The following is a 16,278-nucleotide window of genomic DNA, read 5'->3' on the forward strand; positions in this document are numbered from 1 at the left end:
ATCAGGAGCTCCCTCTGGGGCAGTCCCGTTAGATCCTTATATACCAGTTACAGACACGTTTCATAGGTATAGTTCATAGGGTTGGTTCCGGCATGCGTCTGGCACCGTCTCCTATCTTAACTTATAGAACATATTCTGGGCATTCTGCCAGATGGTCCTAAATTGGAGGTCATGTTATCCCACTCATATCTTTACCAAGCACAGGCAGGAACCAAGGATTATTTATGACACTAAGACAAGATGAACATTTTCAAGGCTGTCTCTTCACATGATAAACATTTCATCACAGTAGACCAAAAAATATTGCTATCAGGTTTTAATCATGGCTAGCCTGGTACATTGTTTGCAGCCTCCATTCAGGGTGCTCTATTTCTATTTCAATGACTCAATATTCTGGACAAAAACAGACAAATATAACTAAGGCTGGAAATTTCAATGCAATCAAACTAGCAAAGGCAATAATCACAAGTCAGTCATAACATGGCTAATAGGCTAGCATATATATTAATGTAGCAAGCTAAAAACACAGAGCCTAATGTTAGCTAGATAGCTAGCTCGCTGCTAGGAAAATGTCATGCCATTGGAGGAGTGGTTGAGTGACTGACTTTTTCCCCTCATATTGTTTTTCGGTGGCTATACTCAGCTAGAGATGCAGGTGTCATTTGGTTCGCTAGCAAGAACTTGAACGACTGTTTGCCAGTTAGCATATCTATTGCGTTCCCAAATTCACTCTGGCTATCTACTCTGATTTCAGAGCACTCTCAAAAAAGTAATAGTTAGAAAGTGGTAGATAACATGTAAACAGCCCAACCAGCTCTGCTATGGCGAGTAAAATGGTCAGAGAGAGGTGTTCTCTCATTTGTGTCTGGAAGTAGCTAGCTAGCTAGCTAGCTTGGGTACTTGGTTGGGACAGGCATGCATTGACAGTCAAACTGTAGAAGGACGAGGAGCTACAATTCTCCATCGTTTATCATTGCAATTTTGACGGCCAACTAGCTGAAAAGGTTTGAGGGGATTTATCTAATGTTCCTTTGTTAGATCTTCGCTCATCTTGCTCTGGCTAGCATTAGTTGTTGATCTTGTTGTTGTTGATGCGCATAACTGAGGTAGAGCGAGCCTACATTTTCATTGTTATTTGATCAATAGGACTGTAAAGTTCTCAACACTCCCTTGGTGTTTTCATATTTGCAGAGATCCATTCAGGTGTATTTTGTAGCTTTTGGCGAATGCGTTCTAAAGTTGCGCTGTTGCAACTGCCTGTAAACACACAGTCCAGTTCAAAGTGAATGATGGCAGGCCTGTGTGGCAAATGGCTTGTTTGTATAGCGCACTGGTCTGTGTAGACTCCGGTCCTGGACAAGACAGATGTTTTATTTACTGCAGTGTCTATTCATTTCCCAAACGCACGGCCACTTTCCCACTCAATATTGCTATAGAATCTTCACAAATGTTTGAGAATTACGTATACTAAGAATTTATGAAAATGTGAAAATGACCATATCTAAGTGATCACTTGTCCTGAATTTTTTTTTTTTTCAAGTGTCAAATTCTTCCTGGGAGTGTAAATGAACAGATTTGAATAAGATTTCATGTTGCTTAAATGCTGTCAGTTGCACTTTAAATGCTACAATGTTTCACACACAAGTTATTTTCAAAGAGGTAGCTAACAGCAAGCACGCTGCAATAAAAAACACAGTTCCACTCACCAGATGACGATCATTTGAAACGTAATAACGTAATAACAAATTAGCAACAACATCCTCTTGGATAACATCTGCTGCAGCCATTGCAAACTAGCTGACAACAAAAGCTAGCTAGACTGTGGGAAAACTACTGTTCGCTATTGCGCAGTGACCTGTTGGCCTTCAAGAAGGCAGATGTTTCCATAAATTTTGGTCCCAACCATTAAGTCAAAATGTGATTGGATCACCACATTAAATCGATGGTTGAGAATCTCCCATCTTATGCCAAAGACACCAGTCACATGATCTCATTGATAGAGGGCTTAGAAAGGATACCAGAGTGCACCCTGCTGGCCACTTCTGATGTGGAGAGCTTATACACAAACATCCCACACACTGGAGGCTTGCAGGAGCTGCAACACTTCCTTCAGCAATCCATCCAATGATTCCATCTTACAACTTACTGAACTGGTATTATCCAATAACTACTTCATCTTTAAGTCAGACTTTTTCCTTCAAATTCGGGGTGTAGCCATGGGCTCCCCCTTTGCCCCCAACTATGCAAACCTGTATGTGGGACAATTTGAGGAAGCACTCCTTTACAAAATACAGATGTAGTATCGGTGATCTATATCTGTCTATATTAGTTACTATGCTGTTACTAAGCAGCAATGTATTGCGGCAGTGTTATGTTACGACACCTAATAGTAAGTGCACATGCGCACTATTGGTTCGGAGGGGCTGTAGGGCACGAGTGGTTCTTACTAAACAACAATAACTGTACTCCCGTCTCCTGCCTGGTCATTTTCTCCACAACACAAATATTACAAGAGACACATCCCCTGCTTTCCATAATCCTCCTATGGAACTGATACATAGATGATGTCTTTGTACTCTGGGAAGGAAGTCAGCAGGAACTAAATGAATTCCAAACTCTACTAAACGAGAGCTCTAAATACCTCAAAGAGAATTGCAATATGAATTGCAATATGAGCCTTTTGGCTAATAGAGTACAAAGAGAGACAGCCTTCCCCTCCTGGTTATTCCCATCAACTGTACCAAACAGAGCGATCAATGGGTCAGGGGCTATAAACAATAATGTTGATGCTAATATTATGTACAATATTCAATAATGTTTCCATATGATAACAATAGCCTAATATATTCAATATGTCATAAACATGTCACACCCTGATCTGTTTCTCCTGTCTTTGTGCTTGTCTCCACCCCCCCCAGGTGTCGCCCATCTTCCCCTGTGCATTTATACCTGTGTTCTCTGTTTGTATTTGGTCAATAACAAAAGTTTCTCTCAATACTTTGTTATATACCCTTTGTTGCCAATGACAGAGGTCAAACGTTTTCTGTAAGTCTTCACAAGGTTTTCACACACTGTTGCTGGTATTTTGGCCCATTCCTCCATGCAGATCTCCTCTAGAGCAGTGATGTTTTGGGGCTGTTGCCGGGCAACACAGACTTTCAACTCCCTCCAAAGATTTTCTATGGGGTTGAGATCTGGAGACTGGCTAGGCCACTCCAGGACCTTGAAATGCTTCTTACGAAGCCACTCCTTCATTGCCCGGGCGGTGTGTTTGGGATCATTGTCATGCTGAAAGACCCAGCCACGTTTCATCTTCAATGTCCTTGCTGATGGAAGGAGATTTTCACTCAAAATCTCACGATACATGGCCCCATTCATTCTTTCCTTTACACGGATCAGTCATCCTGGTCCCTTTGCAGAAAAACAGCCCCATAGCATGATGTTTCCACCCCCATGCTTCACAGTAGGTATGGTGTTCTTTGGATGCAACTCAGCATTCTTTGTCCTCCAAACACGACGAGTTGAGTTTTTACCAAAAAGTTCTATTTTGGTTTCATCTGACCATATGACATTCTCCCAATCTTCTTCTAGATCATCCAAATGCTCTCTAGCAAACTTCAGATGGGCCTGGACATATACTGGCTTAAGCAGGGGGGACACGTCTGGCACTGCAGGATTTGAGTCCCTGGCAGCGTAGTGTGTTACTGATGGTAGGCTTTGTTACTTTGGTCCCAGCTCTCTGCAGGTCATTCACTAGGTCCCCCCGTGTGGTTCTGGGATTTTTGCTCACCGTTCTTGTGATAATTTTGAACCCACAGGGTGAGATCTTGCGTGGAGCCCCAGATCAAGGGAGATTATCAGTGGTCTTGTATGTCTTCCATTTCCTAATAATTGCTCCCACAGTTGATTTCTTCAAACCAAGCTGTTTACCTATTGCAGATGCAGTCTTCCCAGCCTGGTGCAGGTCTACAATTTTGTTTTTGGTGTCCTTTGACAGCTCTTTGGTCTTGGCCATAGTGGAGTTTGGAGTGTGACTGTTTGAGGTTGTGGACAGGTGTCTTTTATACTGATAACAAGTTCAAACAGGTGCCATTAATACAGGTAACGAGTGGAGGACAGAGGAGCCTCTCAAAGAAGAAGTTACAGGTCAGTGAGAGCCAGAAATCTTGCTTGTTTGTAGGTGACCAAATACTTATTTTCCACCATAATTTGCAAATAAATTCATTAAAAATCCTACAATGTGATTTTCTGGATTTTTTCTTCTCATTTTGTCAATCATACTTGAAGTGTACCTATGATGAAAATTACAGGCCTCTCTCATCTTTTTAAGTGGGAGAACTTGCACAATTGGTGGCTGACTAAATACTTTTTTGCCCCACTGTATATTTATATATATACACAGTATATCACAAAAGTGAGTACACCCCTCACATTTTTGTAAATATTTGAGTATAACTTTTCATGTGACAACACTGAAGAAATGACACTTTGCTACAATGTAAAGTAGTGAGTGTACAGCCTGTATAACAGTGTAAATTTGCTGTCCCCTCAAAATAACTCAACACACAGCCATTAATGTCCAAACCGCTGGCAACAAAAGTGAGTACACCCCTAAGTGAAAATGTCCAAATTAGGCCCAAGTGTCAATATTGTATGTGGCCACCATCATTTTCCAGCACTGCCTTAACCCTCTTGGTCATGGAGTTCACCAGAGCTTCACAGGTTGCCACTGGAGTCATCTTCCACTCCTCCATGACGACATCACAGAGCTGGTGGATGTGAGAGACCTTGCACTCCTCCACCTTCCGTTTGAGGATTGTCGTGGAAATGCCCTCTTTTTACCAAATCATGGGAGCAAACCACAACACAAGTCAGAGTTAGTTATCGCGTGTGTAAAACAACAAAAACTCCCAGGCCCCCTCCAATGTGGTAGTTTATGGCCTCCATTTCACTCACTCTCCCCAAGAGTATAGTCCCCGGAAACATTCCAGAGAGAGACAGTGAAATATCCATTTTCCCGGAGAAAACACAAAAACACTTAGTATTCATTACACTACATCGATTCAGAAACTCAAACGTGAAACTATAAACCAAACCTAATGATAATTCCACTGTACCTCAAATCATTAATCATAAGTTTTAATCAAATCAATGTATATGTATGATACAATGTTTAATTAAGTTAAATCAACTCCTAAAAAAACTTTTAATCAGCAACCTAATAATTTCAACCTGTTGATATAAATTTTGTAAAAACCAATCCTGATTTTTTTAAACAAATCTAAAATCTTTCAAAAGTCGGTGCTGTCTCATCATCGTAAAAATAAAAATAAACTTATTTTTTTCCCCCACTGATATCCACAAAACCTCAATACTGTTCAGCACATCCATTAATGATCTTCCTTTAGTCTGTACAGGGTCTGAAGTTCCAATGTATGCAGATGATACAGTGATAAATTCATGCAAATAACAAACTACACAAGAACTCACAACTATAATGATTCAGATGACAAAATTGCTCAGAGACTCATGTTTACATCTCAATCAAATAACACAGTCTGCATGTTCCTCAAAAAACAACTACTGATGTAAAAAGCTCCTGGTGGTATCTGATTTTAAGTGCCAAGGCATCATACTTGATTCCAACCTTTCTTTTAAAAAGCAAATAATAAAAGGAACTCGAATACCAAATTCAACCTAGCTAATTTCCCAAAACATATGAAATTGTTTTGACTATTGCGGCAACAACACTATAATTAAAATCTATGATATCTATGATAACATACTAGTTTACTAGTTTGGCCCAAGCTTGCTTTTCAACATTCATACCCATTCAGTCTTCTGTCAACAGGCTCTCATACTATTCAATCCAGCAATCACCTTTAATGACCTGACATTGTTCCACATAATGGAAACATACTATAATGTTAGACTACATGAACTTTCCTGCTCAAATTAACTGGTGTTACTTAAACAATCAAACCAAGAATCAATAACCATCAGAATCTATTCTTACGATGTTTTATGATTCAGACATCCAGTCTCCCACAAATCTATGATGCCCACCTAGCGAATCAGCTGCTAGAAATACAGAAAAAATGTACCTGAACAACGGTCAAAACTAGAGTAAGGTTATTGTATATTCAAACTAATAGCGCAAATTTACGTTATTCTACAACAATCTACCTGCCTCCAGCAACTTTCCCTGACAATTAGTAGCCAACATAGCAACTAACTCTCTTCCATACTTTCTTTTTCCCCCAGTTGGGCAAAAATATAACCCCTCTCATTTCAACGTTTTTTCCTTACCTCTATCGTAAGATTAAAACCCAACTTTATAACTTCCTCTTCACTTTGCTCTCCACACTTATGAAATGTATCCTATTTCTTTAAAAATAACACGCAGCGCCAAAATTATAACATGCGTCAGTCAATCTATAAGAATGAAAAACATTCCGCCATTCTCTCCCCGCTATTATTCAGAATTTCTTTAACTTAGGTAACTGTCTTCTCTATTGATACATTGGCTGGGAAACGAACCCGGGCCTCCCGCGTGGCAGGCGAGAATTCTATCACTGAACCACCAATGCTATGTAAAAGGACTAAGATTCTCTGCAAATAAACCCACTTTACAAGTAAAATCGGTAATCGGTAATTCCCAGAAGAATAATAGCCCAATTTTAATAGTACAAACGTTACTCCAGCTATGATTCTCAAATTCCAAATGAATATATTAGCAATCAAAGAATAAAATCGACAGTTAATGACTAGCAAACAGATATTGCGCCTTTTAATAAAAGTAGATTATGTTTACTTATACAACGTATTTCAATTACTTCACTACATCACATTAATCACGCAATGATAATTAGTTTGATGGAAAACCTTAGCCTTTGTACAACATTATAAATTACATCGAGAATCCCTCGAATTCTCTTCAACTTTATGGAAAACAGTTTATTCAATAAATCCCGCAACTTCTCTCATACTGGGAAGAAAAATTATAACATGTTCAGACCTTAAAACCTGTTACGGATTCGGGTTCCCATTTGGGAACCGACGTTAACTGGGACGTGGCGCATGGAACGCAAAAATATTCTTAGAAATATTTAACCTCCACACATTAACAAGTCCAATAGCTCAAATGAAAGATAAACACCTTGTTCATCTAGCCAGCAAGTCAGATTTCTAAAATGTTTTACGGCGAAAACATAGCACATATTTATGTCAAACCACCACCAAAGACACAGCTAATTTGAATTAGCCACGTTGAACAAAATATGCAATCAACAACCGCAGGATTAAAAGAAAAATAATTCACTAACCTTTTGAAAATCTTCATCAGATGACAGTAATAGGACATGTTACACAGTACATTTATGTTTTTTTTTTAATAATATGCAATTTATATCCATAAATCTCTGTTTACAATGACGCCATGTTCAAAAATGCTACTCAAATGTCCGGAGAAATGATGATATCTGCCGGAGCTAACGTCAGATAACAAGCAATACACATCATAAACTTTGACTAAATATACATGTTCTACATATAGTTAAAAAGATACACTTCTTCTTAATGCAACCGCTGTGTTACATTTATTTTTAACATTACAGAATTCGTTCAAGAGGCTATAATATGAGACGGCGCTCAGAAATTAGCATTATGTCTCCTCTATCTCGGAGTCCACAGAAACCCATAATTAACACATAAATATTCCCTTACCTTTGATGTTCTTCGATCAGAAGACGTGGAAGGAGTTATACTTACCAAAAACTGCGTTTGGTTTTCAAGTCTGTGTCTTGAGGTTATCAAACACGACAAATTCCGGTCGAAATGCAGGCAAAATTCTAGTGGATGCGCATCAAAACTTCAAAATTACATATTATATGTCGACTAAACTGGTCAAACTAAGTGCAGAATCGAGCTTTAGCATGTTCTAAACATAGAAAACAATCCTTAGCGTGAACAGACAAACCTACATCGTTTGGTGAATCTTGGAACAAAGAGAGCTCCGGACCCGACGTGCGCATGAAAGTGCATGTATTTTCGCGTGACCCGGAGGTTTCAGCCCGCCAAAACTCGAGGGAGCGCGCGATTCTCACAATGGCAGGCCCCACTGAAAGGGGACATCGCGCTGAAGAGATAGAAACTGTTCCCAGATCTGTAGCTGGTTGGGAAGGGTGGGGGCGATGACGTCAAAGTTGTCCCAACTTTTCTGTTGCCAAGAGAGAGTTTGGGAGAATGGCTGCCCTGAGAGTTCTGCTTTACATAGAGACATAATTTGAACGGTTTTAGAAGCTTTAGAGTGTTTTCTATTCAATAATAATAATTATATGCATATATTAGCAATTTTTGACAGATTTTCTTTCTGTTTACTATGGGCACGCAATTCCTCCAAAGGGGGCAGTAGTCAGCCCTATCTTTTTAAGGGCAGTTAAATTTAAAATGTTTCACCCAGACGGAGATAATCCAATATGCGTTTTATCGTTACATCGTTAGGCTAAGATAACCAAAAGTGGACACTCTAAATCAGTTTCTAGAGCTCAATTTCCCAGATTTTGTAGATTATTTAAATAGTGCTTAAAAACTTAATCTTTATCAAATTATCCATTTAAGATACCAACTCAAAACCTACGTACGTCTACGAATGGGTGGTTTAAATTGTATCTAATCATTCTCAGCATTACTTTATCAAATCTCTAGTAATTGATTATATACACATACAATTGATCATAATTTCAAATAATTCACAGAATCCATATAAAACTTAAGAAATCTTAGGTACTCACACAGAACTTTCAGGATCATCCACACAGGATTGGTCAGACGTCCACACAGAACATCAGAAAAAAGGTTTGCCCACACAGAGTCAACCCTACCCCGCTCACACAGAACGGTCCGACAACTATTACCTAGTGATCCCATAACAAAATACTCACACAGAGTAACCCAGGGCATACCTGGCTAGCACATTTAAAATAATTGGAATTCACCACATCTGAGGGTCACTTAGACAAATCACACAGACGCACAGAATGAGGTCCTTCTTCCAATAGGGCTTCACCAAGTGGCGTGATTCACCTAGAACACACAGACCCCCTGGCCCTTCACCCCGACAGACGACCTCACCAAATCCCCACTGTGATCAATTCAGTGTCAGGAGGGCTCTTGGTCACTGGCAACCGGACAGTGCAGAGTATCTTTTGAGTCCACAAAACCCCCAGATTACTCTCCTCTGACTCGGCCCTGCTTACGCCGCCAAGGTGCCTTCCTTACAAAGGAATTCACGCTCAGAGTATACGTAACAGGCATAATTAAAAAACTTGACTTCAAAATCTGTGTGTGGTTCGCTCACCTTTTTCTTTAAAAAAAGCTCAGTTCGAAATGTGGTATCCACTCGGCTCGCTTCCTCTTAGATCAAAGGTTGGTCCATCTGCTTCGTTCCCGAAGTGTGGTTTCCCCTGAGATCCCAAGTTTAGGGGATCCCTCGTGCACGATTTATTTACCTAGATCGTAGGAACGGTCACCGGGTGAAGATTCACATCCCATCCTCGTCGCCAAATGTCGTGGAAATTTCCTCTTTTTACCAAATCATGGGAGCAAACCACAACACAAGTCAGAGTTAGTTATCAAAGTCCATCTTTAATTATATGAGCTCTATCACAACCCTGTGACTCTCAGATCAATTCAGTGTCTATCAATGAATTCTCTGAGAGCCCCCCCTACATTGCAACTAAGATCCTTTAATAGCAAAGAACACACATAGTCAGACAGCATAGACATAATAAATCGTTCAGCTTTGTCTCCTTACTCAAACCCCGAAACCATAAACCAATCCTCCATATCAACAGGCATAAAACAAATTGTCATTTAGATACAACCAATTCTAAATACAACCAATCCTGGACAAGCTCACGGGGAGCATAGAATGATTCCAGACACTGCCATCCTCCTCTCCCTGATGGGAAAAGTAGGGAGTGACTGGCACACAGACACAATGGAGCAAAAGATCTCCCCTCTCTGCGGCCCATGCAACTTAGTCTTGACATAGAACAGATAACTGCCAATGGCCACCACTATAGTACAACAAAATACATTCTTATGAGAAATAACTCATAAGCATATCATGAAAATAAAACATCTTATCTATGTTACCCACCAATTCTGATTATTCCCCAACAGGATGCCCCACAGATGCTCAATAGGGTTTAGGTCTGGAGACATGCTTGGCCAGTCCATCACCTTTACCCTCAGCTTATTTAGCAAGGCAGTGGTCGTCTTGGAGGTGTGTTTGGGGTCGTTATCATGTTGGAATACTGCCCTGCAGCCCAGTCTCCGAAGGGACATGCTTCAGTATGTCACAGTACATGTTGGCATTCATGGTTCCCTCAATGAACTGTAGCTCCCCAGTGCCGGCAGCACTCATGCAGCCCCAGACCATGACACTCCCACCACCATGCTTGACTGTCGGCAAGACACACTTGTCTTTGTACTCCTCACCTGGTTGCCGCCACACACGCTTGACACCATCTGAACCAAATAAGTTTATCTTGGTCTCATCAGACCACAGGACATGGTTCCAGTAATCCATGTCCTTCGTCTGCTTGTCTTCAGCAAACTGTTTGCAGGCTTTCTTGTGCATCATCTTTAGAAGAGGCTTCCTTCTGGGACGACAGCCATGCAGACCAATTTCATGCAGTGTACGGCGTATGGTCTGAGCACTGACAGGCTGACCCCCCACCCCTTCAACCTCTGCAGCAATGCTGGCAGCACTCATACATCTATTTCCCAAAGACAACCTCTGGATATGACGCTGAGCACGTGCACTCAACTTTTTGGGTGACCATGGCGAGGCCTGTTCTGAGTGGAACCTGTCCAGTTAAACCGCTGTATGGTCTTGGCCACCGTGCTGCAGCTCAGTTTCAGGGTCTTGGCAATCTTCTTATAGCCCAGGCCATCTTTATGTAGAGGAACAATTCTTTTTTTCAGATCCTCAGAGAGTTCTTTGCCATGAGGTGCCATGTTGAACTTCCAGTGGCCAGTCAGTATGAGGGAGAGTGAAAGCGATGACACCAAATTTAACACACCTGCTCCCCATTCACACCTGAGACCTTGTAAACACTAACGAGTCACATGACGCCGGGAGGGAAAATGGCTAATTGGGCCCAATTTGGACATTTTCACTTAGGGGTGTACTCACTTTTGTTGCCAGCGGTTTAGACATTAATTTCTGTGTATTGAGTTATTTTGAGGGGACAGCAAATTTACATTGTTATACAAGCTGTACACTCACTACTTTACATTGTAGCAAAGTGTCATTTCTTCAGTGTTGTCACATGAAAAGTTAAACTAAAATATTTTCAAAAATGTGAGGGGTGTACTCACTTTTGTGATATACTGTATATATATATATATATGAGTGTGTGAGTTTTTATTTTTATAGCTTATAGTTTAATCACCTAAGTCAGCATCTCTACATACAATAATTTTCTCTGGGTGTGTGCCAGCTCATGTTTTTTTATCCCACCCATGAAGTCAAAATGTGATTGGTTGATTCCACTGTCACTCCAAATTGTTGCCTTAATTCAGTTGAATGGCAGATGCCTTTATCTAGCTTCTGATCTAGCTTCTGATGGCCTAGCCAATGGCCGATTTAGCAAGCTAGATTTATCTCCCCAGAGACCAGCAAAAAATAGATTAACTGGTTGTTAAAATAACTAAATTGAGAAGATATCATTATGTTGAGTTTTGGTGATTAAATCAATGTACTCATTATATTTCACAGTAAACTTATATTTTGGATCAACGGTGGTGTGACGAAAGATGTCTACAAACAAAATGAATGGTTTTGAATGTAAGACTGTTACAAGTGTTACCAGTTTGTAGCTTTGTACGAAAATTCACCACATACTTGTGAAAATAGTTCCAAAGCGATTAAAACAAACTGTAAATCAAGACGAAAGAGGACATGATAGTGTGCTGGGGAGGGACTACTCTGTAAGGAGCACAGTCTCCCCAGCACACTCTCATGGACAGACGGTGTAGGTTCTCACCTCTTAGTGGACATAGGCACAACTGCAATGATAAATGAATAAATGGAGATACGAAGGGTCTTGATGTCGACACAGCCTTTTAACAAGATTCAGCGAATCATAGTACAAACTTCTAGTAGGAGAAACAGATACTGAGTGATTGGATAAGCCTCTGGAGAAATTGCGAGTGGAAGAACATACTCTTTGGAAACCAACCAGGTCAACCTGCTCTAAGGTAATTAACTGCTTGTTGTAATACATATATAAGGCATTAATAGTAGTAAGTGTTTTGATGATTGTTGATGTGATTGATTAAGGACCAAAAAGAAACTGTAATAATGTGTACAACTGTGTGAATTGCAAACATTGAATAAAAAGTAGAAGCTAGACCCAAAACTCTAGGGGAGAGAACACCTCTGACACTCCCAATCTAGGGGAACAAGTCTAGTTTCTACACTAAAGACAATATGATGGTTTGGACAGAATAATCATTTTATTGTAACAGGTATCCTCTATATTAATACTCAAGTAGTATTAGTCGACGGACATAGACTGTAAATCGTAACTAAGGTATAGCTTGCGTGAGTCTAGATATAGGAGCATACAAAGGGAAAGAGAAAGTAAAGCAGAAGGTACTCTAAATCTGATTGATATTATCTAAGATCCCGAAACAAGCCTAACGGCACCACATAAAGCTAATCTCCGAATAAAAGGGCAGGATACATAACCAGGTCAGTCCGGCGGGCCTGTGAGTCACCTGTTATCCAGGTGACATAAGAACTTGAGTGAGACGACTTGTATCACTCTCGACGGGGGTACCTTAACGGTCCTATAGCAAAATCCCCTACCGCGACACGCTCCTGACTGTAGCATCACAGACCACACTGGTGAAGATGGCCCTGGGAAAGTCATCCGCGGATGGTGTCGGGAGTAAGCAGGAGTGTAGTTCTGATATTACCGCTGTCAGCTCTAGGAAAAAAATTGTGGTCAAAATTGTATTGTATCAGTCAAAGTTGTATGATGATATTATAATATTAATAACAAACTAATAAATTGTCGTAGGCCTTTCATTAATATCTGCCTGAATTACATGTTAATAGTATGAATTGATGCTGTAGTATTAGTTAATAAACAATGTAGGTACTTTATATTAAATTCCATTATATTTCTGGACTTTCATGAAAAAGATTGAGAAAGAATACCAACAAAAATGTTACAAATAAAATACAAAATACTATTTTGGCCAGTTCCCTGTTAATTCTGTCTGTTCACCATCCAGTGTAACGTGTACAGCCAGTCAACTATGTCAACCAATTTGACAACCAAATTAGTCACTGTTATCTTTTGTTAACTTAATCTTGGTTAAATCCCCACATCTCTGGTATCTCTTTCTCACGAGATTGGATTTGGTCAGCAAAGCCTTGTGGCTATTAGGTTGCCCGAGGTTGATGGGAAAGATAAGGTCATGTAATCCCTCTTTTTTTGAAGCACAGTCCTCAGTGAAATGTGTCCTTACAAATGTTGCCGACTTCCTATATGGTGAACGTGAAACACAAGTCGGCCTATAGGCCTGGCCAGCCTACGTCATGAAACCTGAACTAGAGAGTATAATAAAGAAGCTCAGCCAGAACTTACAGTTTAATTCAAGTCAGACGGATTGCCTTTGCAGCATCCATTCAAAGTCCTCACACATTCAACCTATCCTCATCCCGACCACAGATGTGGGCAGCCCAGTCAGAAAAGGCCGTAGGCCTCAGCAGGCGTGGGAGCGCCTACCCGTCCCCAGTGCACAGGCGCTATTGCACCACCTTCAGTCACAAGCAGCTGGACCAGCTGGATGGTGTTTGGACAGAACCACTACCCCGACATCTACTGCCGTGAGGAACTAGCGCAGCTCACCAAACTCAGTGAAGCACTCATACAGGTCATTGGGCCTAAGCCTATTTATCAGTCCACGCAGATTGTATTAAATCAAATCAAAGTTTATTTGTCACGTGAGCCAAATACAACAGGTTTACAGTGAAATGCTTACTTACAGGCTCTAGCCAATGGTGCGAAAAAAAGGTTTGTGTGTGTGTAGGTAAGTAAAGAAATAAAACAGTAAAAAGACATTTGAAAGCAATATTTATCCTGTGGGGGGGGTTGATAATGCTTGCAATTACTAACTCAAACAGTTTTAATTTACAAAAGGTTTTAATTTACAAAAGACTGTGACATACTTAACTTATTATCAATTATCCTATAAAATTGTCAAATCTCGAATTCAACCTACTTAAGTCTTATTTCTTATTGTATCTGACAGGTATGGTTACAAAATCGACGTGTCAAATACCGCAGGCAGGAGTGTGGGTCTCAAAAGGTCTTGCCAATGGGCATGATGACAGGGCACGGTGCACTGTTGGGCTGCATGTGTGTTCAGTCCACAGGGATAAACCTGCCAGTACTACCCTCACTCCCTGGCTCACCATATCCCCCGGTCCCCGTCTATGCTGCCCCCAGGTGGTTACTCCCACTCCCACCCCCACCACACAGGCTCAACCAGCCAGTGTCACTGTCCTACAGACCCACTACAGCCCCGCCCCCCCGCCCCCCGCCAGCTTGAGGAGTGGTACAGCCCGCTACGGAACATTGGAGCCCCACCCAGCAACCTGGCCACGCCTGTGTTCTCCCTGACCTCCATGACTGCTCTAGATCCTGCCTCTCACTGGAACTAACAAAAGGGCAACTTTTACATACGGAGGTAGATAGGCTGTGGTTTTAGAAGAATTAACAGTTATTCATTGCACAATACATATTTGTTGTATCTGTGCAGTGATCGGAACTAAGGAACATGAAGAATGTAGAGAATAGTGAGAATGACTTCACTCTTTCACCCCTTGAATACCTTCCATTGCACGTCACATGTTCTGTAACTAGCAGGTTAAAAGTTCAAGGTTGCCTAACAGAGACATTTGTAGGTCATCTAAATAGCAGCATCTTTCTCCTAACACTCTATTTTGTATTCTCACAGTAAATAAAGTGTGTATTGGGAGTGATTTGTTTGTTTATGTTAAAGTGGTGCTAGAAAAGTTTTTGTATAATTTCATCCAGTGGTTTTGAAAGTAGCACTCATGATTCAAAACTGGTCCCCGGAAATTGTGCACAATGTCATCCATTTCGTATGATGTTAAATTATATGTTTTTCTGCAATTTGTTTGATATGTTATCAAATTCAAATTAGTACAATGTTACAAATTTACAAGTGCTTAAGAACCCATTCAAACTTTACCTCAGAGTGAACTGCACTAACATGCTCCAAAAGGCCAGTGTGAATGCCACTGAAACATACTCAACATAACTACATCAGAGAATACTTCCATATTTGTTTATTAAAAGTATATTACACAGACAACACCGTTGCATCTGTCTAATCTTTTAACATTTTATAGCGTTCAATTACACATTTCTATTCAAATAAAACTGATTTCACTGAACAACCAACACCAAATGACAAAAATAGAACTCTTTTGTAACAAATACTTTTTCAGTATTAGAAATGTTATGGGTTCAATATAGATCTGGGCCTTATAACACAAGACCTGGTAACCTTCTAATGATCTGTAGCTGTTTGAAAGCAATGCATCTCATGAGGGGAAAAAAAAAATCAAGTGAGGTGTACCTACACATAACATTGTCACTTCAATAGGCAGCTAACATTTATAGCAACACAACCATGCATTCTACTTATAGCACATCTGTCAAATTAAGTTGTCCCTTGAGTAATGGCATCAACCAGAGATCTCACAGTGCTGCAAGTCAACTGAATCCAGTGACAAAGAAATCACAATGCGCAGCACAACACAGCTCCGGTATTACATTCAGATTGAACTGGAAGCTGAGTTGAGCATTCAGGTAGGTGGGTAACAGACCACGTTAGGGATGCATGTAGTGATTAGCAGAAAAAGTACTAATTTGTTATTGCCTGTGTTTGACCAGAACCAGGCCTGTAACGTGGGAGAAAGTGTGTTGAAAACAAGAATGAGCATACTTATAGGACTAGCCGAGGTATTACTTCCTCTGTTTCAAAACACTGTCTTCCGTTTTGTTCCAACTGTACGCAACACTGTTCATAGCGTGTTTCTGTGATCAGACAAATCCTCCAAACCTGCTTTGCCATTCCCACACTATTGTATATATTCTCTGGTACATTAGGCTGCTTCTGAGCCGTATAATTCCCACTATGAGTAATAGTAAAGGCCACACT

The 16,278-nt window shown here is 40.5% G+C and overlaps 1 protein-coding gene and 1 pseudogene across 1 annotated transcript in view; both read left to right on the forward strand.

Annotated features, from left to right (window-relative positions):
- Window positions 1-12,025: 12,025 nt before the first annotated feature.
- The window catches only part of LOC112253140 (tetratricopeptide repeat protein 7A-like), a 51,879-nt gene continuing 47,626 nt past the window's right edge, over window positions 12,026-16,278 (forward strand). Inside the window, exon 1 of the mRNA XM_042323110.1 lies at window positions 12,026-12,270. The gene's annotated coding sequence lies outside the window, so the exon portion shown is untranslated. The remainder of the gene's footprint in view (window positions 12,271-16,278) is intronic.
- On the forward strand, window positions 13,873-15,070 carry LOC121847420 (annotated as a pseudogene).

The sequence above is a fragment of the Oncorhynchus tshawytscha genome, linkage group LG01, assembly GCF_018296145.1.
Source record: "Oncorhynchus tshawytscha isolate Ot180627B linkage group LG01, Otsh_v2.0, whole genome shotgun sequence".
Classification (NCBI taxonomy): Eukaryota; Metazoa; Chordata; class Actinopteri; order Salmoniformes; family Salmonidae; genus Oncorhynchus; species Oncorhynchus tshawytscha.